At 48.6% G+C, this 20,957-nt stretch overlaps 1 protein-coding gene, 20 non-coding genes and 1 pseudogene across 21 annotated transcripts in view; all 22 read right to left on the reverse strand.

Annotated features, from left to right (window-relative positions):
• LOC144114171 (innexin unc-9-like) overlaps positions 1-20,957 on the reverse strand; it is a 142,165-nt gene that overhangs the window by 75,323 nt on the left and 45,885 nt on the right. The window lies entirely within an intron of this gene.
• On the reverse strand, positions 2,842-2,914 carry TRNAM-CAU (transfer RNA methionine (anticodon CAU)). Its single transcript has one exon. It is a non-coding gene; the product is annotated as a tRNA-Met (tRNA).
• TRNAM-CAU (transfer RNA methionine (anticodon CAU)) lies at positions 3,046-3,118 on the reverse strand. Its single transcript has one exon. It is a non-coding gene; the product is annotated as a tRNA-Met (tRNA).
• Positions 3,251-3,323, reverse strand: TRNAM-CAU (transfer RNA methionine (anticodon CAU)). Its single transcript has one exon. It is a non-coding gene; the product is annotated as a tRNA-Met (tRNA).
• On the reverse strand, positions 8,326-8,398 carry TRNAM-CAU (transfer RNA methionine (anticodon CAU)). Its single transcript has one exon. It is a non-coding gene; the product is annotated as a tRNA-Met (tRNA).
• On the reverse strand, positions 8,531-8,603 carry TRNAM-CAU (transfer RNA methionine (anticodon CAU)). The gene has a single exon. It is a non-coding gene; the product is annotated as a tRNA-Met (tRNA).
• Positions 8,736-8,808, reverse strand: TRNAM-CAU (transfer RNA methionine (anticodon CAU)). Its single transcript has one exon. It is a non-coding gene; the product is annotated as a tRNA-Met (tRNA).
• On the reverse strand, positions 8,941-9,013 carry TRNAM-CAU (transfer RNA methionine (anticodon CAU)). The gene has a single exon. It is a non-coding gene; the product is annotated as a tRNA-Met (tRNA).
• On the reverse strand, positions 9,146-9,218 carry TRNAM-CAU (transfer RNA methionine (anticodon CAU)). Its single transcript has one exon. It is a non-coding gene; the product is annotated as a tRNA-Met (tRNA).
• TRNAM-CAU (transfer RNA methionine (anticodon CAU)) lies at positions 9,351-9,423 on the reverse strand. Its single transcript has one exon. It is a non-coding gene; the product is annotated as a tRNA-Met (tRNA).
• Positions 9,555-9,627, reverse strand: TRNAM-CAU (transfer RNA methionine (anticodon CAU)). Its single transcript has one exon. It is a non-coding gene; the product is annotated as a tRNA-Met (tRNA).
• On the reverse strand, positions 9,760-9,832 carry TRNAM-CAU (transfer RNA methionine (anticodon CAU)). Its single transcript has one exon. It is a non-coding gene; the product is annotated as a tRNA-Met (tRNA).
• On the reverse strand, positions 9,965-10,037 carry TRNAM-CAU (transfer RNA methionine (anticodon CAU)). Its single transcript has one exon. It is a non-coding gene; the product is annotated as a tRNA-Met (tRNA).
• TRNAM-CAU (transfer RNA methionine (anticodon CAU)) lies at positions 10,387-10,459 on the reverse strand. The gene has a single exon. It is a non-coding gene; the product is annotated as a tRNA-Met (tRNA).
• On the reverse strand, positions 14,520-16,146 carry LOC144114778 (uncharacterized; annotated as a pseudogene).
• On the reverse strand, positions 16,522-16,594 carry TRNAM-CAU (transfer RNA methionine (anticodon CAU)). The gene has a single exon. It is a non-coding gene; the product is annotated as a tRNA-Met (tRNA).
• TRNAM-CAU (transfer RNA methionine (anticodon CAU)) lies at positions 16,727-16,799 on the reverse strand. Its single transcript has one exon. It is a non-coding gene; the product is annotated as a tRNA-Met (tRNA).
• On the reverse strand, positions 17,125-17,197 carry TRNAM-CAU (transfer RNA methionine (anticodon CAU)). Its single transcript has one exon. It is a non-coding gene; the product is annotated as a tRNA-Met (tRNA).
• Positions 17,330-17,402, reverse strand: TRNAM-CAU (transfer RNA methionine (anticodon CAU)). Its single transcript has one exon. It is a non-coding gene; the product is annotated as a tRNA-Met (tRNA).
• TRNAM-CAU (transfer RNA methionine (anticodon CAU)) lies at positions 17,535-17,607 on the reverse strand. Its single transcript has one exon. It is a non-coding gene; the product is annotated as a tRNA-Met (tRNA).
• Positions 17,933-18,005, reverse strand: TRNAM-CAU (transfer RNA methionine (anticodon CAU)). The gene has a single exon. It is a non-coding gene; the product is annotated as a tRNA-Met (tRNA).
• TRNAM-CAU (transfer RNA methionine (anticodon CAU)) lies at positions 18,344-18,416 on the reverse strand. Its single transcript has one exon. It is a non-coding gene; the product is annotated as a tRNA-Met (tRNA).

Raw genomic sequence — 20,957 nt, forward strand, 5'->3', positions numbered from 1 at the left:
TTTTATAGGGACCAGAAGGACCGCGGTTATTCGTGCGAAGTTTTGTTCGATCTCTAGCGCGACGCAGGCTATCGTTTCGACTATAGCAAGGTGCACATCATTTGTGTCGCCTACAATGACGCCTTTTGCGACAGTTCTCGCTCCTTATTTATTTTGCGTGTGTTTTTGTGTGTGATCGTTCTTCGATCGCCTCAACACCTCACAAGCACAAATGCTCGCTTCATATTACGATCGCGTAGCTCGGATTCAGAAAATATTTCGGCTGTTAATTCCGTGCGACCGGCTGATATTGCGATGGTGTTCGAGGCCTTTCACGTAAGCGGCCACAGATTCCACCTCCGAGTACGCGCTCAAACGCGCGCATACATGCATGTGGTAAACGCGTATGTCGAGGTGTTAGATGTGCGCGATACGAGAGCGTGGTCTTCCTTGCTTTCTGCGCAGCGGAAAGGCGGACATGGTTTTATAAATGGTTGATTGATTGAAACATGTCCTATATTAAAAGCCCTCACGAGCACATTGCTCGAGGTATCTGTGCGGGAATATGTGGTCACACAATTGTCACGGCGGTCGAGGCGAGTGCTGATTCGGTCACCGCCGACTGCCGTAAAGCTTGATGCTCGGGCCTTCTGCCACAAATGCTTAAAATATCTGAGAAATACCGTACGCATACATCACCTCGCATTTGACTCGTTAAAGAAAAAATTTTCCAGCGCGGATCATGCAAGCAACTAATAATAATAATGAATTCATGTACATCGTGTATAGATAACAAGAGCCAAATTCATGCATTTTTTTTTATTTTAGCAAGGCATTAGGCAAAGCTCCTCATGATAAACTAATTCTAAAAATGAAAAACAAAACTGGCATTCCTGATACCTTCATAACATGTATTACCGCATACTTAAACGACCGAAGTCAGTTTGTTGAAGTAGGTGGTCAACGTTCGGACTGTCTTCCAGTTTCATCCGGTTTCCCACGAGGGAGTGTATCGGGCACTTTGCTTTTTTTCTTTTGTATATCAATAATATTCTTCATGTAGTTAGCCCATCGGTACATATTCGATTGTTCGCCGAAGATTGTGTTTTATTTAGAGAAGGTGCGAATAAGGATGATCAGAATGACCTGACAAAAGTGTGTATCTCCCGATAACCCGAAAACACATACCACACAGCTACACATATAAATTAGGTTCGTTCCCTCTTGAACAAGTGTGTAACTTAAGTGTAACTATAACAAGCAGTCTATCATGGAACTTGCATATAAATAATATCTCCTCCTCTGCATTTAGAAAATTGCGCTGCTGAAGTCATAAACTGAAAAGTGCCCCTCCTAAGAAAACCCACTTTGCTATTCGTCTATAACAGGACCTAACTCGAATATTCATGTATAGTGTGGGACCCCTACGCTAAATCTAACATAAAAATCTGGAAAGAATACAGAGAAGGGCTGTTAGGTTTATCTTTAATAAATATGCAAGGAATGAGTCCCTCACCGTTTCAGTGGTAATTAACAAAACTGAACGAGAACGACTTCAGCTTCGAAGAAAAAAGTTCAGGATAGATTTTCTTTCTCTCTCATTGGGTAACAAACCCAGTCTAGCCCCCTCATTATAATTCACCGTTACCTGCTAGAAAAACTGCACGTCACCCCTCTAATTCTCTAACAATTATATTCGCTAAGACATACACTTACAAATTTTCGTTCTTTTTTTTCACGGACAATACTGATTGCAAACAGATAACTGTACTACTGCCCCGTGAGGTCTAACTAATAAGTTCTATTTGTGCCTTTTTCTGCAATGTTCCTTCTTTGTAATTTCGCTAGCCTTTACGACCACCCTTCTTGGACTTGGTGCCGCTGTGTTTTGCAAACATCAAAATAAATAACTCAAACATTGCAATGTCATCCGCCTGGAAACCAAGGACACTGGCGCCTCTCATAACTCTCAAACAAAATAACTAAGCAAAGAAACAAAAAAGTAGAGGCGAGGGGGGACACCCTGAACTAGAGAGCGCTGCACTCCGACCCCATTATTTACAATCAGCCGTGTAGTACACCCTCGGTGCGCCATGAATGCATCCTTTCCTAAGATAGAACCGACATTTACACAGGACAAAACACAACGCAAAACACGACGGGCCAACAGGAGAAAAGCTTTATCGAGATACAATTGAACCAATGGCAGGCTTTCAACTCGTGCGTCACGACACTTAAGTAAGCCACAGGCTACATAAATAATCGTAAAGAATGCGGGGCCTTTAATTACACAGTTCCAGTGAGCGACCGGCGTTTGAATAGCAATCTGTAGACTCCTGGCCATCACCTTCCATGTACATTGTAGTCCACGTTTGTAAGACGCGAAAAACCAGAGTTTGTCTAATGCTTTGATTTTACCGATTGCAATAGTGCTGGGCGTAAGAAAGCACCGCGGCATAAAACCATGATCACACGCTTGCGTGTACAACCTCGCCAGTACTGGAGCTCGACAGGCTTTTAAACAACTTGTATATAACGGAGCCGTCAGCCCATGTGGGTTTAGTGACATGGTGGGTTCAGTTGTCCTATTGCCTTTGTGACTTCTTCGGATGAAATAGCCCTCAAATATTAACTTGTTTCATCATTTAATAGTGGTAGCAATCATAAAATTTCTCTTTCAAACTTCAATTTCCAAATGACAAGAAGAGGATAAGGCATTGCAATAAACAAAGCACGCACGTTCTATGTAGTCATTTTTCTTCCCCAGAGAGCCTTGCCACTCAGTGCTGCTTATATTCTTCAAATGATCAACCCTTCTCTCAGCGCCGAAGGGCACGATCAAAGAAAAAAGAAACATCGCCTTGCCCCGGGTGAGGATAGAACTCACGACCTTCAGATTATGAGACTGACGCGCTGCCGACCGCGCTACCGAGGCGGATGAATTGTTCTCTCAAAGGGCTCAAAACTAGGGTGTAAACCTACCCATTAATGCCGAATGCACGCAACGTTCACTACCGTTACCAACGATGGATGAAGGGCACGATCAAAGAAAAAGAAACGCCGCCTTGCCCCGGGTGAGGATCGAACTCACGACCTTCAGATTATGAGACTGACGCGCTGCCGACTGCGCTACCGAGGCTGACGAATTGTTCTCTCAAAGGGTTCAAAACTAGGGTGTAAACCTACTCAGTAATGCCGAATGCACGCAACGTTCACTACCGTTACCAACGATGAATGAAGGGCACGATCAAAGAAAAAAGAACCGCCGCCTTGCCCCGGGTGAGGATCGAACTCACGACCTTCAGATTATGAGACTGACGCGCTGCCGACTGCGCTACCGAGGCTTTTTTTTTCTTTATTACCGGTAAACAATACATAAAAATCTCTAGCCACACTTTGGCCGAGACAATGGGTTAAAACTTTTTCATATTAATCAGTTCATCCATAACTGCCACCCAGTCCGGCGGCTGGGGTTGACTGCGGAGAACATCTCTCAGGAAAACTGCACTTTCTATAAAGTTTTCTCTCACTGGTCGCACATTTGCGTCGGCGTGCCTGGCCGCCATTCTCGTTTTCCAGATGCTGTGGAGGCCCAGTAGCATAAACATGTCGTAAGGAACCTCCTCACTTTCTATAGGTAGAAACCGGATGCCATAAGGAGTTACAGGTAGTTCTTTCTTCAATGTTCTTTGCAAGATGTCCCAGTGGAAAACCGGGTCCCAGCAGTCGATAAACACATGTTCGATGGTCTCGGGTTTTTTGCAGAGTATGCAGTCGGTGGTCCAGGGCACAAAAATGCCTTTATCGTTTAGCCATGTTTTCACCGGAAGGGTACCGGTATGAAGTTTAAAGAAAAAGGATTTGACAGTCGGTCTTACCGGCATCTTCTTAACTCGCTTTAACACATCTTTGCCTGGGCCTCCGCAGCAAAAGGAACGGTATAAGGGAGCAGGTATAAATATATCTAGCAAATCTTTGTACAGTTTTTTCCTGGGTACAGCAGATAGATACTGTGTAGAAAAGTGAGCGCTCAAAGTGCGAAAGGCTGCCACAACTTCACGCAAAAAACCTGTTACAGCACGATTCGTGGCCGGGTAACTGGACACAACAAATTCCGGCAACACGTTGCCTAAGCGCATCTGCAACATTGTGCGCAACAAAGGATCGGTTTGATCACGTAGAAACAAAAATCTTGAGACAACTTGCTTCAGAAACAAATTAGAAAGACCAAGGCCGCCCCTTTTGACCGGAAGGAACAGATTAACTCGACTTGTTCACTCCCAATTTGAGCTCCAAATAAAGACAGCAAACACTCTATGCAGCTTCTGCAGGTTTGCTCGGGTAATGAGCACGAACTGCAATAAATACCAAATTCTGGCTATTAAAAATACATTGCACACACTTGCGCGCGCGAAAACAGAAAGGTCACGTCCTTTCCAGCCATCCGCTTTTCTCCTTGCACTCTGCGTTATCTCACCCCACAACTCCGTACTGATTTTATAGTGCTCCAAGGGTACCCCCAAGTACTTCGCAGGGGCGGTCGTCCATTTCATGTTAGCAAACACGGCAGGTGTGCTGTCCCAATCACCGTGCCAAAATCCAATTTACTTATCCCAGTTAATTTCGGACCCAACCTTTTTGCAATATTCCCCCGCAACTTTCACAACTTCTTTAACGCTTCCTTGATCCGCGCAAAAAACAGCAATATCATCAGCGTAAGCAAACACTTTTACTTGCGCCGACAGAAGTGTGAAACCGCAGATCCCATCATTGTGTAACAGTGATAACAGAAAAGGCTCAAGGCAGATCGCAAAGAGCAGAGGCGAGAGCGGGCAACCCTGTTTGACAGAAGAACACACAGGCACAGTCATCTGTTTGTTTACTATAATTCGGGTAACACAATTTTCGTACGCCATTTGTACACCTTGTATTATTAGAGCCTACGTTGGCATATTCTAGAATGGCGAAAAGAATTTCGTGCGGCACTCGATCGAAGGCCTTTGCAAGGTCAAGCTGCATCATGGCAACTCGGCCCCCGAAGGCATCGCAACATTCAAGAACAGTTCTAGCAATGTGCACATTTGTTCGAATGGTGCGACCTTTAATACCGCCCGTTTGGTGGGGCCCTACAAGTTCCTTTATAACCTTTTGAAGTCTATTGGCAAGAATCTTCATAAACACTTTATAGTCAACGTTGGTTAGCCTTATCGGCCGATAAGCCATAACGGACAGCAGATTAGCCTGGTCCTCACTCTTGGGTATTAAAACCACGTGTGCTGTTTTAAATGATGGCGGCATTTTCTTTGTTTCATAAATTTCAGTGAAGATGCAGTGGAGAGCTTGGGTGAGTTCGGCTTTGAACTTCTTATAAAATTCACTACCTCAGCCGTCAGGACCGGGAGATTTTCCGGCACTCAGCTCTTCGATTGCTCTTCCCACTTCGCTTACGCTGATTGGTACCTCCAGCCCTTGTTTTATATCGTCTCCTAGTTTTGGCATACGGGACAAGAACGTGTTTGCAAACCCCTCTTCTTCAAGCCGTCGCCGCCCAAGCAATTTTCGATACTGCTCAACAAACGCCAACTGAATCACATTGCTATCATTCGTTACCTCGTTTCTGTACCTGATTTGTCTTACTTCGTTCTGAGTCGCGTACTTCTTTTCGTCACTAAGCGAGCGTTTAGTAGGTACTTGGTCAAGCCAGAGACGTTCAGCACGGGCCCGTATCATGGCAGCTGTATACTTGTCTTTTTCGATGATCTCAAGTTTACTTTTTGTATCTCTTATTTCTTTCTTATATCTTTCCGGCTGGGAACTTTCCAGGCTTACGAGCAAGTCAAGTTGGCAATGTAGTTCTTTTTCTTTAACACGTTTATCGTGGCATATGATGCTTGCCCTTTCAATCGCGTTTATTTTCACTTGTTCTTTGAAATCTTCCCACCTAATTACCCAGTTCCCAGGCTCTGCTGATAGCAATGCTTTAATGCATTCATTAACTTTAATGTCAAAGCGTTCATCCTCGAGTAATTGTGCGTTAAACTTCCACAGGTCCCACGAGAAACGAGATTTCTTGTCTTTGTTCCCCAGGGTAAACGTAACTAAGCTGTGGTCGGTAAAAGACATGTGTTTTACCTCGTAGCTATTGCACAAAGGAATCAGATCAAGCGACACATACGCTCTGTCAAGTCTCGCGTGACTTTCACCCTGGAAGTGAGTAAAATGCGGCGCTACCGAAAGAACTTCAGCAACATCATCTAAACCATTTTCTTGCACAATCGAATTCAACAATCCCGCACTTTTGTCACAAAGGAGTCTTTTTGTAATTCTATCCTCTGCTTTACAAACGCAGTTAAAGTCGCCCAAAAGCACAATTAACCGCTCACAGCACACATATTGTTCAACGCGCTCAAAAAATTTCTTGCGCTCGTTCTCCCTGTTAGGAGCATACACGCATATGACTCTCCATAGCAAATTGCAATAAAAAAAATCCACTACAACCAAACGGCCAGTTTGACACACAGTTAAATTCTGCTCGACAATCCCCAGAGAATTCCTAATAAATACAGCACAACCGCCCGATGTGCCAGAAGAATGGCACACACAAACATTGTAGCGTGCCGTAAAAGGCTGCACCATAAGGTCCGCCTGTTGCTGTCTTTCGACTTTCGTCTCCTGTACGGCTATTATGTCTAGGTCATTATCAACGAACAGCCGGCTTAGCTGGTACTGACGCTTCTTGGAAGCCAGTCCCCTGACATTAATTGTTGCAATGCGCAACGCTCTAAGAGGTGTAGAAGCCATCTAGTTTAGGTACAGGAGCCATATGGTGCATACCTCGGGACACAAGGCGATGGTGCGGGTGACTTGCCTAGTCTGAGGTGCTCGATGGGTGCGGTGCCGGTAATCCAAAGTCTCTTGCACAAGTGCCTCTTGCGTATGGACTGGAAAATCAGCCCATGCAGTCCGTTACGGAAAAAGGCCATCTCACGCCCACAGAAACCACTCACAGGGCACTCACTCCAACTAAGGCGGCGGCTTAGCCGCCGCTCGTTGATCGGCCTGTACATTCGGCCGCGGTTTCAACGTCGGTCGCCTGACACCAACAGTCTTCTGCGGTGGCTCGTCGCCTTGGCTCATTTTGGGCTCTCCATTCGCACTGTGCTCGTGCGGTCGCTTCCCTGCTTGGTTGCTGGTTGATGCATGTGACACTTCCATGCTGTCACCATGCTGGGGAACGACGGGAGCTGACGCCCCACCGCTCAAGACTTCGTCCGTTGGCGCCTTGACTTCTGCAGGCTGCGCTACCTGTTGCTGCCGCTTACTGCTGGGCTCCTCTACGCTTGTGGATATTTCCGTAGGGGGCACAGCAGGGGCCTTCTCCACGCTGTCCCCTGCCTCTGCTGCAGCGTCTTCCGCGTCAGCCTCGTCCATGACAAGTTCGGACGAAATGTCAGTGTTGACTGGGACGGCAGCACTCGCGTACGTGCGTACGCAGCTGCTTTCTTCGTGCCCGTAGCGACGACCGGCGCCGCATCGTGGAACCTTGCACTCACGGCGAATGTGCCCAGTACCGTGGCAGCGCAGACACAGCGGAGCTCTGCCCGGTACAACCACGAGAGCCAGCTCACCGCCAACCCTGACTTCGTGAGGGAGGTCTTCCAGCTTCACGCCAGGGTTCATTTTCAATGAAACCAAGCGTGTCGTCGACCCCTTGCTGGCGACACCCTGGACGCGCCACCGCTCCTTGGAGACTTCGCTCACCTTGCCGTACGGAGCAAAGGCTACCCTCACGTCTTCGTCGGGCACGTTGTGCAGCAGCCAGTGCAGCTTGACGCGGACGTCCTTGACTTTCAGGTCTCCGGCAGAAAGAATTTTCGTCACCGCCTCAGCACTCGCGAAAGTAACAACCCATACATGGCTCATTCGATACGCCCCCAAGGCGATAACCTCGGGGAGCAGCATCAGCTGAGCCAGCGCATCCCTGAAATCTTCGACCCGATAAGGACGGGCCCGCACGTCAGCGTGCAAAAAAACTGTGTTCAACACAACACGTCCTGTAGGAAGGGTAGGCAGAATCACCTGATACTCTTCATCCGAGGCAAAAGCCCTGTTTCCGCGGCCAGACATGACCGCTGTAGCTGCTCCAACGGAGCCCGTCATCGCACGTCCGTCACGCTCGGTGGCCGGAAGTCGAATCCGACTGCGCTACCGAGGCGGACGAATTGTTCTCTCAAAGGGTTCAAAACTAGGGTGTAAACCTACTCAGTAATGCCGAATGCACGCAACGTTCGCTACCGTTACCAACAATGGATGAAGGGCACGATCAAAGAAAAAGAAACGCCGCCTTGCCCCGGGTGAGGATCGAACTCACGACCTTCGGATTATGAGACTGACGCGCTGCCGACTGCGCTACCGAGGCGGACGAATTGTTCTCTCAAAGGGTTCAAAACTAGGGTGTAAACCTACTCAGTAATGCCGAATGCACGCAACGTTCGCTACCGTTACCAACGATGGATGAAGGGAACGATCAAAGAAAAAAGAAACGCCGCCTTGCCCCGGGTGAGGATCGAACTCACGACCTTCAGATTATGAAACTGACGCGCTGCCGACTGCGCTACCGAGGCGGATGAATTGTTCTCTCAAAGGGTTCAAAACTAGGGTGTAAACCTACTCAGTAATGCCGAATGCACGCAACGTTCGCTACCGTTACCAACGATGAATGAAGGGCACGATCAAAGAAAAAAGAAACGCCGCCTTGCCCCGGGTGAGGATAGAACTCACGACCTTCAGATTATGAGACTGACGCGCTGCCGACTGCGCTACCAAGGCGGATGAATTGTTCTCTCAAAGGGTTCAAAACTAGGGTGTAAACCTACCCAGTAATGCCTAACGCACGCAACGTTCACTACCGTTACCAACGATGGATGAAGGGAACGATCAAAGAAAAAAGAAACGCCGCCTTGCCCCGGGTGAGGATCGAACTCACGACCTTCAGATTATGAAACTGACGCGCTGCCGACTGCGCTACCGAGGCGGATGAATTGTTCTCTCAAAGGGTTCAAAACTAGGGTGTAAACCTACTCAGTAATGCCGAATGCACGCAACGTTCACTACCGTTACAAACGATGAATGAAGGGCACGATCAAAGAAAAAAGAAACGCCGCCTTGCCCCGGGTGAGGATCGAACTCACGACCTTGAGATTATGAGACTGACGCGCTGCCGACTGCGCTACCGAGGCGGACGAATTGTTCTCTCAAAGGGTTCAAAACTAGGGTGTAAACCTATTCAGTAATGCCGAATGCACGCAACGTTCACTACCGTTACCAACGATGAATGAAGGGCACGATCAAAGAAAAAAGAAACGCCGCCTTGCCCCGGGTGAGGATCGAACTCACGACCTTCAGATTATGAGACTGACGCGCTGCCGACTGCGCTACCGAGGCGGACGAATTGTTCTTTCAAAGGGTTCAAAACTAGGGTGTAAACCAACTCAGTAATGCCGAATGCACGCAACGTTCGCTACCGTTACCAACGATGGATGAAGGGCACGATCAAAGAAAAAGAAACGCCGCCTTGCCCCGGGTGAGGATCGAACTCACGACCTTCAGATTATGAGAGTGACGCGCTGCCGACTGCGCTACCGAGGCGGACGAATTGTTCTCTCAAAGGGTTCAAAACTAGGGTGTAAACCTACTCAGTAATGCCGAATGCACGCAACGTTCGCTACCGTTACCAACGATGAATGAAGGGCACGATCAAAGAAAAAAGAACCGCCGCCTTGCCCCGGGTGAGGATAGAACTCACGACCTTCAGATTATGAGACTGACGCGCTGCCGACTGCGCTACCGAGGCGGATGAATTGTTCTCTCAAAGGGTTCAAAACTAGGGTGTAAACCTACCCAGTAATGCCTAACGCACGCAACGTTCACTACCGTTACCAACGATGGATGAAGGGAATGATCAAAGAAAAAAGAAACGCCGCCTTGCCCCGGGTGAGGATCGAACTCACGACCTTCAGATTATGAAACTTACGCGCTGCCGACTGCGCTACCGAGGCGGATGAATTGTTCTCTCAAAGGGTTCAAAACTAGGGTGTAAACCTACTCAGTAATGCCGAATGCACGCAACGTTCACTACCGTTACAAACGATGAATGAAGGGCACGATCAAAGAAAAAAGAAACGCCGCCTTTCCCCGGGTGAGGATAGAACTCACGACCTTCAGATTATGAGACTGACGCGCTGCCGACTGCGCTGCCGACTGCGCTACCGAGGCGGATGAATTGTTCTCTCAAAGGGTTCAAAACTAGGGTGTAAACCTACCCAGTAATGCCGAATGCACGCAACGTTCACTACCGTTACCAACGATGAATGAAGGTTACGATCAAAGAAAAAAGAAACGCCGCCTTGCCCCGGGTGAGGATCAAACTCACGACCTTCAGATTATGAGACTGACGCGCTCCTCACTGCGCTACCAAGGCTTTTTTTCTTTCTTTATTGCCGATCCTTACATGCAAAAACCCATGTAGAAATGATAAAAACAGCAGCAGGCTACTTGGCTGACACGGGAGAGGTTAAAACTTTCTGAAGACAAGTCGTCCAGAACAGAGCTCCATTCGGGCAGTTCAGCTTGCGCACGATCCACTTCTCTTAGGCTCACAACACTTTCAATAAAGTTTTCTCGCACCGAACGGACATTAACATCGGCATGTCGCACTTGCATTCGTGTCCTCCAAAGGCTGTGGAGGCCCAAGAGCATGATTAAATCATATGGCACTCCTCCTTCGTTTGTGATCGGCAAAAACCTGATGCCGTATGGATGCAGGGGAAAATCTTTTTTCACGGTTCGTTGGAGGACATCCCAATAAAAAATTGGGTCTCAACATTCAAGAAACACGTGCTCCACCGTTTCAGGCTTTTTGCATAGTAGGCAGTTGGTCGTACATGGGACGAAAATCCCCTTTTCATGCAGCCACGTCTTAACAGGAAGTGTATTACAATGTAAATTAAAGAAGAATTTTTTTACGGTTGGTTTAACCGGCATTCTTTTAATTCGTTTTAAGACGTCTTGTCCTGGGCCTCCACGGTGCGGTAAACGGTAAATGGGAATCGGCAGCATTGTTTCCACAAGATTCTTATACAACTCTTTTTTGGAAACATTACACAAGTACTCAAGTGAAAAACGCGCGTACAGTAGTCCAAAAGAAAGTACAACTTCTCGCATGTACCCATTGACAGCACCGCACATACCTTCACAGCATGAGACAACGATTTCTGGGAGGAGTCTCTGCAACCTTACTTGGATAACAGTCCGCAGAAAAGGATCCCTTTGGTCTCGGAGAAAGATAAAACGCGACACAACTTGGCGCAAGAATAGGTGCACGAGGCCGAGCTCTCCTCGTTTAACCCAAAGAAACAAATTCGTACGGCTAGTTCTTTCCCAGCTTGACGCCCAAATAAACACAGCAATCACGCGATGCATCTTTTCAATGCTGGCCCGACTCGCACACAACATTCATCATGTACCATATTTTAGAAACAAGGAAAAGGTTGCAGATGGAGGCGCGTGAAAACATTGATAACTGCCTCCCTTGCCATGCATCTGCTTTCCCCCTCGCCCTTGAGCATTGCTCGTTCCAACTTTCACTTGGGTCTCGATAACAGTTAAGGGGGACGCCGAGATATTGCGTTGGCAGGCAAGACCATCGCAGCAGGGAGAAGTGATCAGGCCTCGTGTCCCAGTCACCGTGCCAAAATCCAGACCTCTTGTCCCAGTTTACCATACACCCCGTTTGCTTACAAAATTTATCAACGATACTGATCACTTCAGTAATACTGTCTCGATTGGAACAGAAGACTGCGATATCGTCCGCGTAAGCGAGTATTTTGACATGTGCCGACTGCAATCGAAAGCCTGAGATGCGGTCACTTTTGGCAATAGCTAAACATAGTGGCTCTAGGTATGCCGCAAACAAAAGGGGCGACAGCGGGCATCCCTGCCTTACTGACGAACGCATTGCCAACCTATCTGTGAGGTCACCATTTAGAATAATGCTCTTTTCTATGGCTTTACTTTTTAGCCACTCTTTGAAGTCTTCCCACTGAACGGCAAAAAGACTGGGCCGCGTGAAAACATTGATAACTGCCTCCCTTGCCATGCATCTGCTTTCTCCCTCGCCCTTGAGCATTGCTCGTTCCAACTTTCACTTGGGTCTCGATAACAGTTAAGGGGGACGCCGAGATATTGTGTTGGCAGGCAAGACCATCGCAGCCGGGAGAAGTGATCAGGCCTCGTTTCCCAGTCACCGTGCCAAAATCCAGACCTCTTGTCCCAGTTTACCATACACCCCGTTTGCTTACAAAATTTATCAACGATACTGATCACTTCAGTAATACTGTCTCGATTGGAACAGAAGACTGCGATATCGTCCGCGTAAGCGAGTATTTTGACATGTGCCGACTGCAATCGAAAGCCTGAGATGCGGTCACTTTTGGCAATAGCTAAACATAGTGGCTCTAGGTATGCCGCAAACAAAAGGGGCGACAGCGGGCATCCCTGCCTTACTGACGAACGCATTGCCAACCTATCTGTGAGGTCACCATTTAGAATAATGCTCTTTTCTATGGCTTTACTTTTTGGCCACTCTTTGAAGTCTTCCCACTGAACGGCAAAAAGACTGGGCCGCGTGAAAACATTGATAACTGCCTCCCTTGCCATGCATCTGCTTTCTCCCTCGCCCTTGAGCATTGCTCGTTCCAACTTTCACTTGGGTCTCGATAACAGTTAAGGAGGACGCCGAGATATTGCGTTGGCAGGCAAGACCATCGCAGCAGGGAGAAGTGATCAGGCCTCGTGTCCCAGTCACCGTGCCAAAATCCAGACCTCTTGTCCCAGTTTACCATACACCCCGTTTGCTTACAAAATTTATCAACGATACTGATCACTTCAGTAATACTGTCTCGATTGGAACAGAAGACTGCGATATCGTCCGCGTAAGCGAGTATTTTGACATGTGCCGACTGCAATCGAAAGCCTGAGATGCGGTCACTTTTGGCAATAGCTAAACATAGTGGCTCTAGGTATGCCGCAAACAAAAGGGGCGACAGCGGGCATCCCTGCCTTACTGACGAACGCATTGCCAACCTATCTGTGAGGTCACCATTTAGAATAATGCTCTTTTCTATGGCTTTACTTTTTAGCCACTCTTTGAAGTCTTCCCACTGAACGGCAAAAAGACTGGGCCGCGTGAAAACATTGATAACTGCCTCCCTTGCCATGCATCTGCTTTCTCCCTCGCCCTTGAGCATTGCTCGTTCCAACTTTCACTTGGGTCTCGATAAGTTAAGGGGGACGCCGAGATATTGCGTCGGCAGGCAAGACCATCGCAGCCGGGAGAAGTGATCAGGCCTCGTTTCCCAGTCACCGTGCCAAAATCCAGACCTCTTGTCCCAGTCCTCTTGTCCCGCTCCTCGAGCAGCCTCTGCATTTCATTTACAATGTCCTTTAAAAATCCCTCGTCCTCCAAGAGTTTTGCATTGAATTTCCAGAGATTCCAGCTGAAGCGCGTGCACCTTTCTTTCACACCGAAACTTCCTATCACAAGACAGTGATCACTAAACGCCACAGGTTCAACTTTGTAACCTGTGCAAAGGGGCACAAGTTCAACAGATGCATAAATTCTATCCAATCTGGCATGGCTATCACGTTGAAAGTGTGTGTATAGCGGTCTATTACCGCAGGTAAATATGCTGCCAATATCCTCTAAGCTGTTGTCGTTAACCAGGACGTTTAATAATTGTGCACTCCTATCACGCACAGGCGGACACTTCACTCGATCGGCAGCGGCACACACAGTTGAAATCGCCCAAGAGCAACAGCACTTTATCACAAACAATGTAAGACTCCAATCTGCTAAAAAATTCTTGTCGTTCAGAGTCAACGTTCGGTGAATACACGCATATAATGCGCAAGTATAACTTCGAAAAAGAAAAGTCAACTACAAGAAGGCGTCCACTTGGACAAGAAAAAATCGACTCCACGCTGATGCCTAAATTATTGCGCAGAAAAAGGGCGCACCCACCCGAAGTGCCAACAGAATGGCAAATACAGAAATTAAAGAACGCACTAAAGATGGACACCATACGCTCAGTAAACTCCTCACTTTCAATCTTCGTCTCCTGTACAGCTACAATGTCCAGCGCATTGTCAGCAAGAAGACGATTAAGTTGGCATTGGCGCCTACGAGCACCAAGACCCCTCACATTCAATGTTGCTATGCGCGAAGCTGTGTCAAGTTTCATCGCCATGCGTGAGGAATAGCTGACATATGATATACAGTGCCCACCAAAACGGACGAAACACTTCTAGACTCACAGTGTGCACTGTGCGGCACCACCAATCCATCAGTCCGTTTGCAGGCACCGGGAAAACCGCTAGGCAGTCCTTCGCCGGCCGTTCCAGACCTTGGCACTTCCTCTGCTTGGTACTTCCAACCACAACCGCGGGAAACACGAACACACTTACACAAACACATTGCTGCGCTAGGGAGGCGGCTTCCCCGCCTGCCTAGTCTCGGCCGCAAAGTTGGGCCGTGGTTTCAAAGACGAGCGCCGAATTCCCGGGGATTTCGACGGTGGCTCGTCAGCGCCAGCGCCTGCCTGTGGCTTTTCACCGACGCTTTCCTCGTGGGAGCGCTTCCCAGCTATGGGGCCGGCAGCCTCCTGGCTGGAATCCATGGCCTCGCTGTTGTCCGGCCCTACGTTATCGGGATTTTCAGCAACAGCTCCCGTCGCTTCCTTCTGCGCGCTCACGGGTTCCGTTGGAAGGTCACGCTGCACTGGTACGTCCGCCGCAACTGCGGTGGACGTCGTCGCTCCTTGCTTCGTCAGGCGCGTCAACGTAGGTCCATCCCGTGTCGCTGGCTGCCCAGTTTCACGGGCCGCGTCCTCCGCGTCCGCCTCGTCCATTAGCAGCTCAGCCGTGTCTTCACTGGTCCCGGGGCCAGCAATGCTCGCATAAGTGCGGGCACATTGGCCGTCTTCGTGGCCGAACCGTCGGCAGGCTCCGCAACGTGGGATTCGACACTCTTTTCGGATGTGGCCCGTATTGCGACAGCGTAGGCATAACGGGGGCCGGCCTGGTACGACGACCAGCGCCAACTCACCGCTAACGTTCAGCTGGTGCGGCAAGTCGTCGAGCTTAACTCCGGCTTTCAATTTCAGTGTGACGAGCCTCGTTGTCGAGCCCTTTTCTGGCACACCCCGCACTCGCCAACGCTCTCGAGCGATTTCCGTCACTTTCCCGTACGGCGCAAAGGCAGCACGTACTGTCGCGATCACAATATTGCGGGACGTCGGAAAGCGTGACACAACTGCGTTCCGCGCCATCTAACGGCGCACCCTCGCTCCTTCTCCCCCTTTCAGGCATCTCTGTATCGTCACTCCTAGCACGCGCGCAGTACGTAGATCGCCGCTAGCGCCAGGTGCCGCTTCGGAATCTAGCCAGCATCTGCCTCAGCCGCTGATGAATGAAGCATTTAGCGTGTCGCTATCGCGGTGCAGCGACTCTTGATAAAGGAGAGGGAGCGTGCAATTATGTTTTCTCTGTTTTTTGTTGTGCAGGCGAGAATATCAGTTTCCAGTGTATGCGCGCTGAACGAACAGGCCTCAAAGCTGAATGCCAGGATGACCAACTTCTTGTCGAGAATAATTTTGGCATACCAAGCACTCCCCTGAAAATGTTCACCCATCGCAGCCGTTTGCGCAGACCTGGATATCGAAGCGGCACCTGGCGCTCGTTCCGATCCTCATGCGCCGCACGTATGGTAGGAGTGAGGCTACAGACATGCCTGAAAGGGGGAGAGGGAGCGAGGGTCCGCCGTAAGATGGCGCGGAACGCAGTTCTGCCACGCTTTCCGACGTCCCGCAATACTGTGATCGCGACAGTATGTCTTCGTCCGGTACGTTGTGCAGCAGCCAGTGTAGCTTCAGTCGCATATCCTGATTGGTCGGGTCAATCACCAGGCAGCGGCTTTCTTACACAAGCATTTCACCGACGCTCAAAATCTTCGTTACGGCTTCGGAATCCTTGAGAGTGACTGCCCAGACGTGGCTCATCCGATACGCCCCCAGGGCGATAACATCGGGGAGCAGCGCGTGCTGAGCTAGGGCATCCCGGAAATCCTCAACCCGGTACGGGCGGGCTTTGATATCGGCGTGCAAAAAAAAACTGTATTTACAACGAAACGCCCTGTAGGAAAATCCTGGCAGAACAACCTGGTAAGCATTTTCCTCATCAGTAAACCTGTTACCGCGGCCAGACATGCCCGCTGAAGCCGCTTCAACGGAGCCCGTCATCACGCGTCCGTCACGCTCGGTGGCCGGAAGTAGAATCTACTGCGCTACCGAAGCGGATGAATTGTTCTCTCAAAGGGCTCAAAACTAGGGTGGAAGCCTACTCAGTAATGCCGAATACACGCAACGTTCGCTACCGTTACTAACGATGGATGAAGGGCACGATCAAAGAAAAAAAGAAACGCCGCCTTGCCCCGGGTGAGGATCGAACTCACGACCTTCAGATTATGAGACTGACGCGCTGCCGACTGCGCTACCGAGGCGGATGAATTGTTCTCTCAAAGGGCTCAAAACTAGGGTGCAAATCTACTCAGTAATACCGAATACACGCAACGTTCGCTACCGTTACCAACGATGGATGAAGGGCACGATCAAAGAAAAAAGAAACGCCGCCTTGCCCCGGGTGAGGATCGAACTCACGACCTTCAGATTATGAGACTGACGCGCTGCCGACTGCGCTACCGAGGCGGATGAATTGTTCTCTCAAAGGGCTCAAAACTAGGGTGGAAACCTAGTCAGTAATGCCGAATACGCTCAACGTTAACTACCGTTACCAACGATGGATGAAGGGCACGATCAAAGAAAAAAGAAACGCCGCCTTGCTCCGGGTGAGGATCGAACTCACGACCTTCAGATTATGAGACTGACCCGCTACCGAGGCGGTTGAATTGTGCTCTCAAAGGGCTCAAAATTATGGTGCAAACCTACTCAGTAATGCCGCATACACGCAACGTTCGCTACCGTTACTAACGATGGATGAAGGGCACGATCAAAGAAAAAAGAAACGCCGCCTTGCACCGGGTGAGGCTCGAACTCACGACCTTCAGATTATGAGACTGACGCGCTGCCGACTGCGCTACCGAGGCGGATGAATTGTTCTCTCAAAGGGCTCAAAACTAGGGTGCAAATCTACTCAGTAATACCGAATACACGCAACGTTCGCTACCGTTACCAACGATGGATGAAGGGCACGATCAAAGAAAAAAGAAACGCCGCCTTGCCCCGGGTGAGGATCGAACTCACGACCTTCAGATTATGAGACTGACGCGCTGACGACTGCGCTACCGAGGCGGATGAATTGTTCTCTCAAAGGGCTCAAAACTAGGGTGCAAATCTACTCAGTAATACCGAATACACGCAACGTTCGCTACCGTTACTAACGATCGATGACGGGCACGATCAAAGAAAAAAGAAACGCCGCCTTGCCCCGGGTGAGGCTCGAACTCACGACCTTCAGATTATGAGACTGACGCGCTGCCGACTGCGCTACCGAGGCGGATTAATTGTTCTCTCAAAGGGCTCGAAACTGGGGTGCAAATCTACTCAGTAATACCGAATACACGCAACGTTCGCTACCGTTACCAACGATGGATGAAGGGCACGATCAAAGAAAAAAGAAACGCCGCCTTGCCCCGGGTGAGGCTCGAACTCACGACCTTCAGATTATGAGACTGACCCGCTACCGAGGCGGATGAATTGTTCTCTCAAAGGGCTCAAAATTATGGTGCAAACCTACTCAGTAATGCCGCATACACGCAACGTTCGCTACCGTTACTAACGATGGATGAAGGGCACGATCAAAGAAAAAACAAACGCCGCCTTGCCCCGGGTGAGGCTCGAACTCACGACCTTCAGATTATGAGACTGACGCGCTGCCGACTGCGCTACCGAGGCGGATGAACTGTTCTCTCAAAGGGCTCAAAACTAGGGTGCAAATCTACTCAGTAATACCGAATACACGCAACGTTCGCTACCGTTACCAACGATGGATGAAGGTCACAATCAAAGAAAAAAGAAACGCCGCCTTGCCCCAGGTGAGGATCGAACTCACGACCTTCAGATTATGAGACTCGCGCTGCCGACTGCGCTACCGAGGCGGATGAATTATTCTCTCAAAGGGCTCAAAACTAGGGTGGAAACCTACTCAGTAATGCCGAATACGCTCAACGTTCACTACAGTTACCAACGATGAATGAAGGGCACGATCAAAAAAAAAAAAAGAAATGCCGCCATGCCCCGGGTGAGGATCGAACTCACGACCTTCAGATTATGAGACTGACGCGCTGCCGACTGCGCTACCGAGGCGGATGAATTGGTCCTCCCAAAGGGCTCGAAACTAGGGTGGAAACCTACTCAGTAATGCCGAATACACGCAACGTTCGCTACCGCTACTAACGATGGATGAAGGGCACGATCAAAGAAAAAAGAAACACCGCCTTGCCCCGGGTGAGGATCGAACTCACGACCTTCAGATTATGAGACTGACGCGCTCCGCGCTACCGAGGCGGATGAATTGTTTTCGCAAAGGGCTCAAAACTAGGGTGTAAACCTACTCAAAAATGCTGAATATACGCAACGTTCACGTTCGCTACCATTCCCAATGATGAATGAAGAGGAGGCGCAAAGGAAACAGAAGCACCGCATTGCCCCGGGTGAGGATCGAACTCACGACTTTCAGATTATGAAACTGACGCGCTGCTGACTGCTCTATCAAGGCTTTTTTTCTTCTCATTTAGCTGAATCATTCATTGAAAACACAAAATAAGATGATACAAAAGAAGGACAAAAAGAGCCCTTCTTCGGCTGAGTTCATGGGATTAAAAGTATCTGACATTTATGAGCAATTCAACGCGCGCCAGCCATCTAGGCACACATTTCTGCATTTTGTTCATTGATATAGTTTCGAATAACTATGTGGTGGAACCATGCAGAGGAGTTTTCATCAGGTAATTGCGCTACAGAAGCGAGTCTTGCGCATATTTGATAACTACTATAGGCATCCACGATATTTACCGTGAGATTCACAATTCAAAATATTCACTAATGAAGTGTAACCAGATATACTGTTGTAGGCTCTTGCAACATGTCAAGAACGACAAACTTTACAGCATAGCAAACTCCCCTGCAGAGTATTGCTTCCGTGCACATAGCAGAACAATCCCTGTTAGGACGCACACACGTGCAGTTTCAATTACATTCTAAAAAAGCGCTAGATTTCAACCAGCCAATTCCCCAAACGTTGCACAAGAATATAATGTTGGGAGAAATTATTGAATTATTTGAAATATTGATTATTTTTCCATTGCTTTGTTCTCATATATCGCGTTCAATTGTTGCTTCTTTTACCCTTTTTGTGTTCATAAAAACGAAAGCAAAAATTTTGTCACCTGTATAAAAATTTCACCGCGTCACTATGCATGCGTGACTATTCTGATTTAAAATGGTGCTGACAAATGAAATCTGTTTTCTGTCAGGCAATTTGCATGTCTTTGCTCGTCTGAGAAGTTTCCACGACGTGTGTTCTTTTAGGTCTTCTAGATGTCTTGAAGCAAATGTCTAAGGCCGTTTCTGATGCACAACATCGGCATTTAATGTCATGTAAATGCAAGTGATTTGCGTTCACAGCTGTGGTTTTACATGTTTGTGTGCCGAACTGCATAAGGAGCAGAGGTCTTTGTCAGCATACTTGCCTTATGCCTTTGCTCCGGTTTCTGTAACCATAATGAAACAAATAAAGTGAAATTCTATATCTCGTTTTTGCGAAGTAAAGTTTTCCTACAAAGTGATATTTCGAATTCCAAGCGAAACCCACTTGCCATTTTACGCCGAGCATAATGATTTGTAACGGCGCTTAGCCATTCCGTAAGTACGCATTCGACGTGGCAAATTGAAGTTATTGGTAATAATCCGCTCTGTCGAACATCGAACAAAATGTCCGGAAAACTTTCCCAGCCTTTAACGGGGCCTGCATCGCGCGTTTCTCTGGGAGATTTCTTGGCGTCGGCTTTGACGTGCAAAACTTTGACGCCGCGTAGCCATTTCTTTGAAACTCCGGTGCGCGGCCCGCTAAACAATTTCTGCGCTATGCTGCGCATCGAGAGTTGCCAAAGTCAATGGGTTTCTTCAGTTGTCCAACCTTCTCGCAGCACACAGCCCCCTACGAGCGCGCTATGCTTCTAAGGTGCCGTGTGCAGTATAGTTTCGGTTTTCGCTGCGTGTCATCTTGGTGTGGCCGTTTTACCATGCGATTGGTATGCTTGACGGAACCGCCGCTGCGCTGGTTTCACAAGGCTAAGATTAGTGACAGCAGCAAAAAATTAATGCCCAATACTACAGTACGATTTCCTGTGACCAGATGACGGTCATGGTCAAAGCAGTTACATCGGCTGGGAAGAAGCCTCAGATGGCGATGGTCTTCGACGTGATTTTGAGCACGTTTCCCATAATCCTCTGTATCAAAGCAACAATCACTAACGCCGTCACTCGTGGTGTGAAACGAACAAGGAAGAACCTGAGATCCCTAGTCTTCGAAGCATCTGAGAGCCATTTTCCAATGGTTTTTTTGTTAGCTTTCAGTTTGGCGTGTTCATCCCCCACAAAACATTGTTGTCATGCAATGAAGTGTTGTAGCCAGCGTACTAGTAATTTTTGCGGGAAAGCCAATAAAAACAGGCACACGTGCAGAAGTCACCGCCGCGTTTCCTCTTTCACAGTGATGGAAATGTACAGCGCAAATAAAGACGAGGACACAAGGAAGACACATGGAACACAGGAGCGCTGACTTGCAACAGTTTATTTCGAAACTCGGACTAGCATTTATAGCTGAAAAACCAGGTAATTATCACA

The sequence above is a fragment of the Amblyomma americanum genome, chromosome 1 (assembly GCF_052857255.1).
Source record: "Amblyomma americanum isolate KBUSLIRL-KWMA chromosome 1, ASM5285725v1, whole genome shotgun sequence".
NCBI classification, from domain to species: Eukaryota; Metazoa; Arthropoda; class Arachnida; order Ixodida; family Ixodidae; genus Amblyomma; species Amblyomma americanum.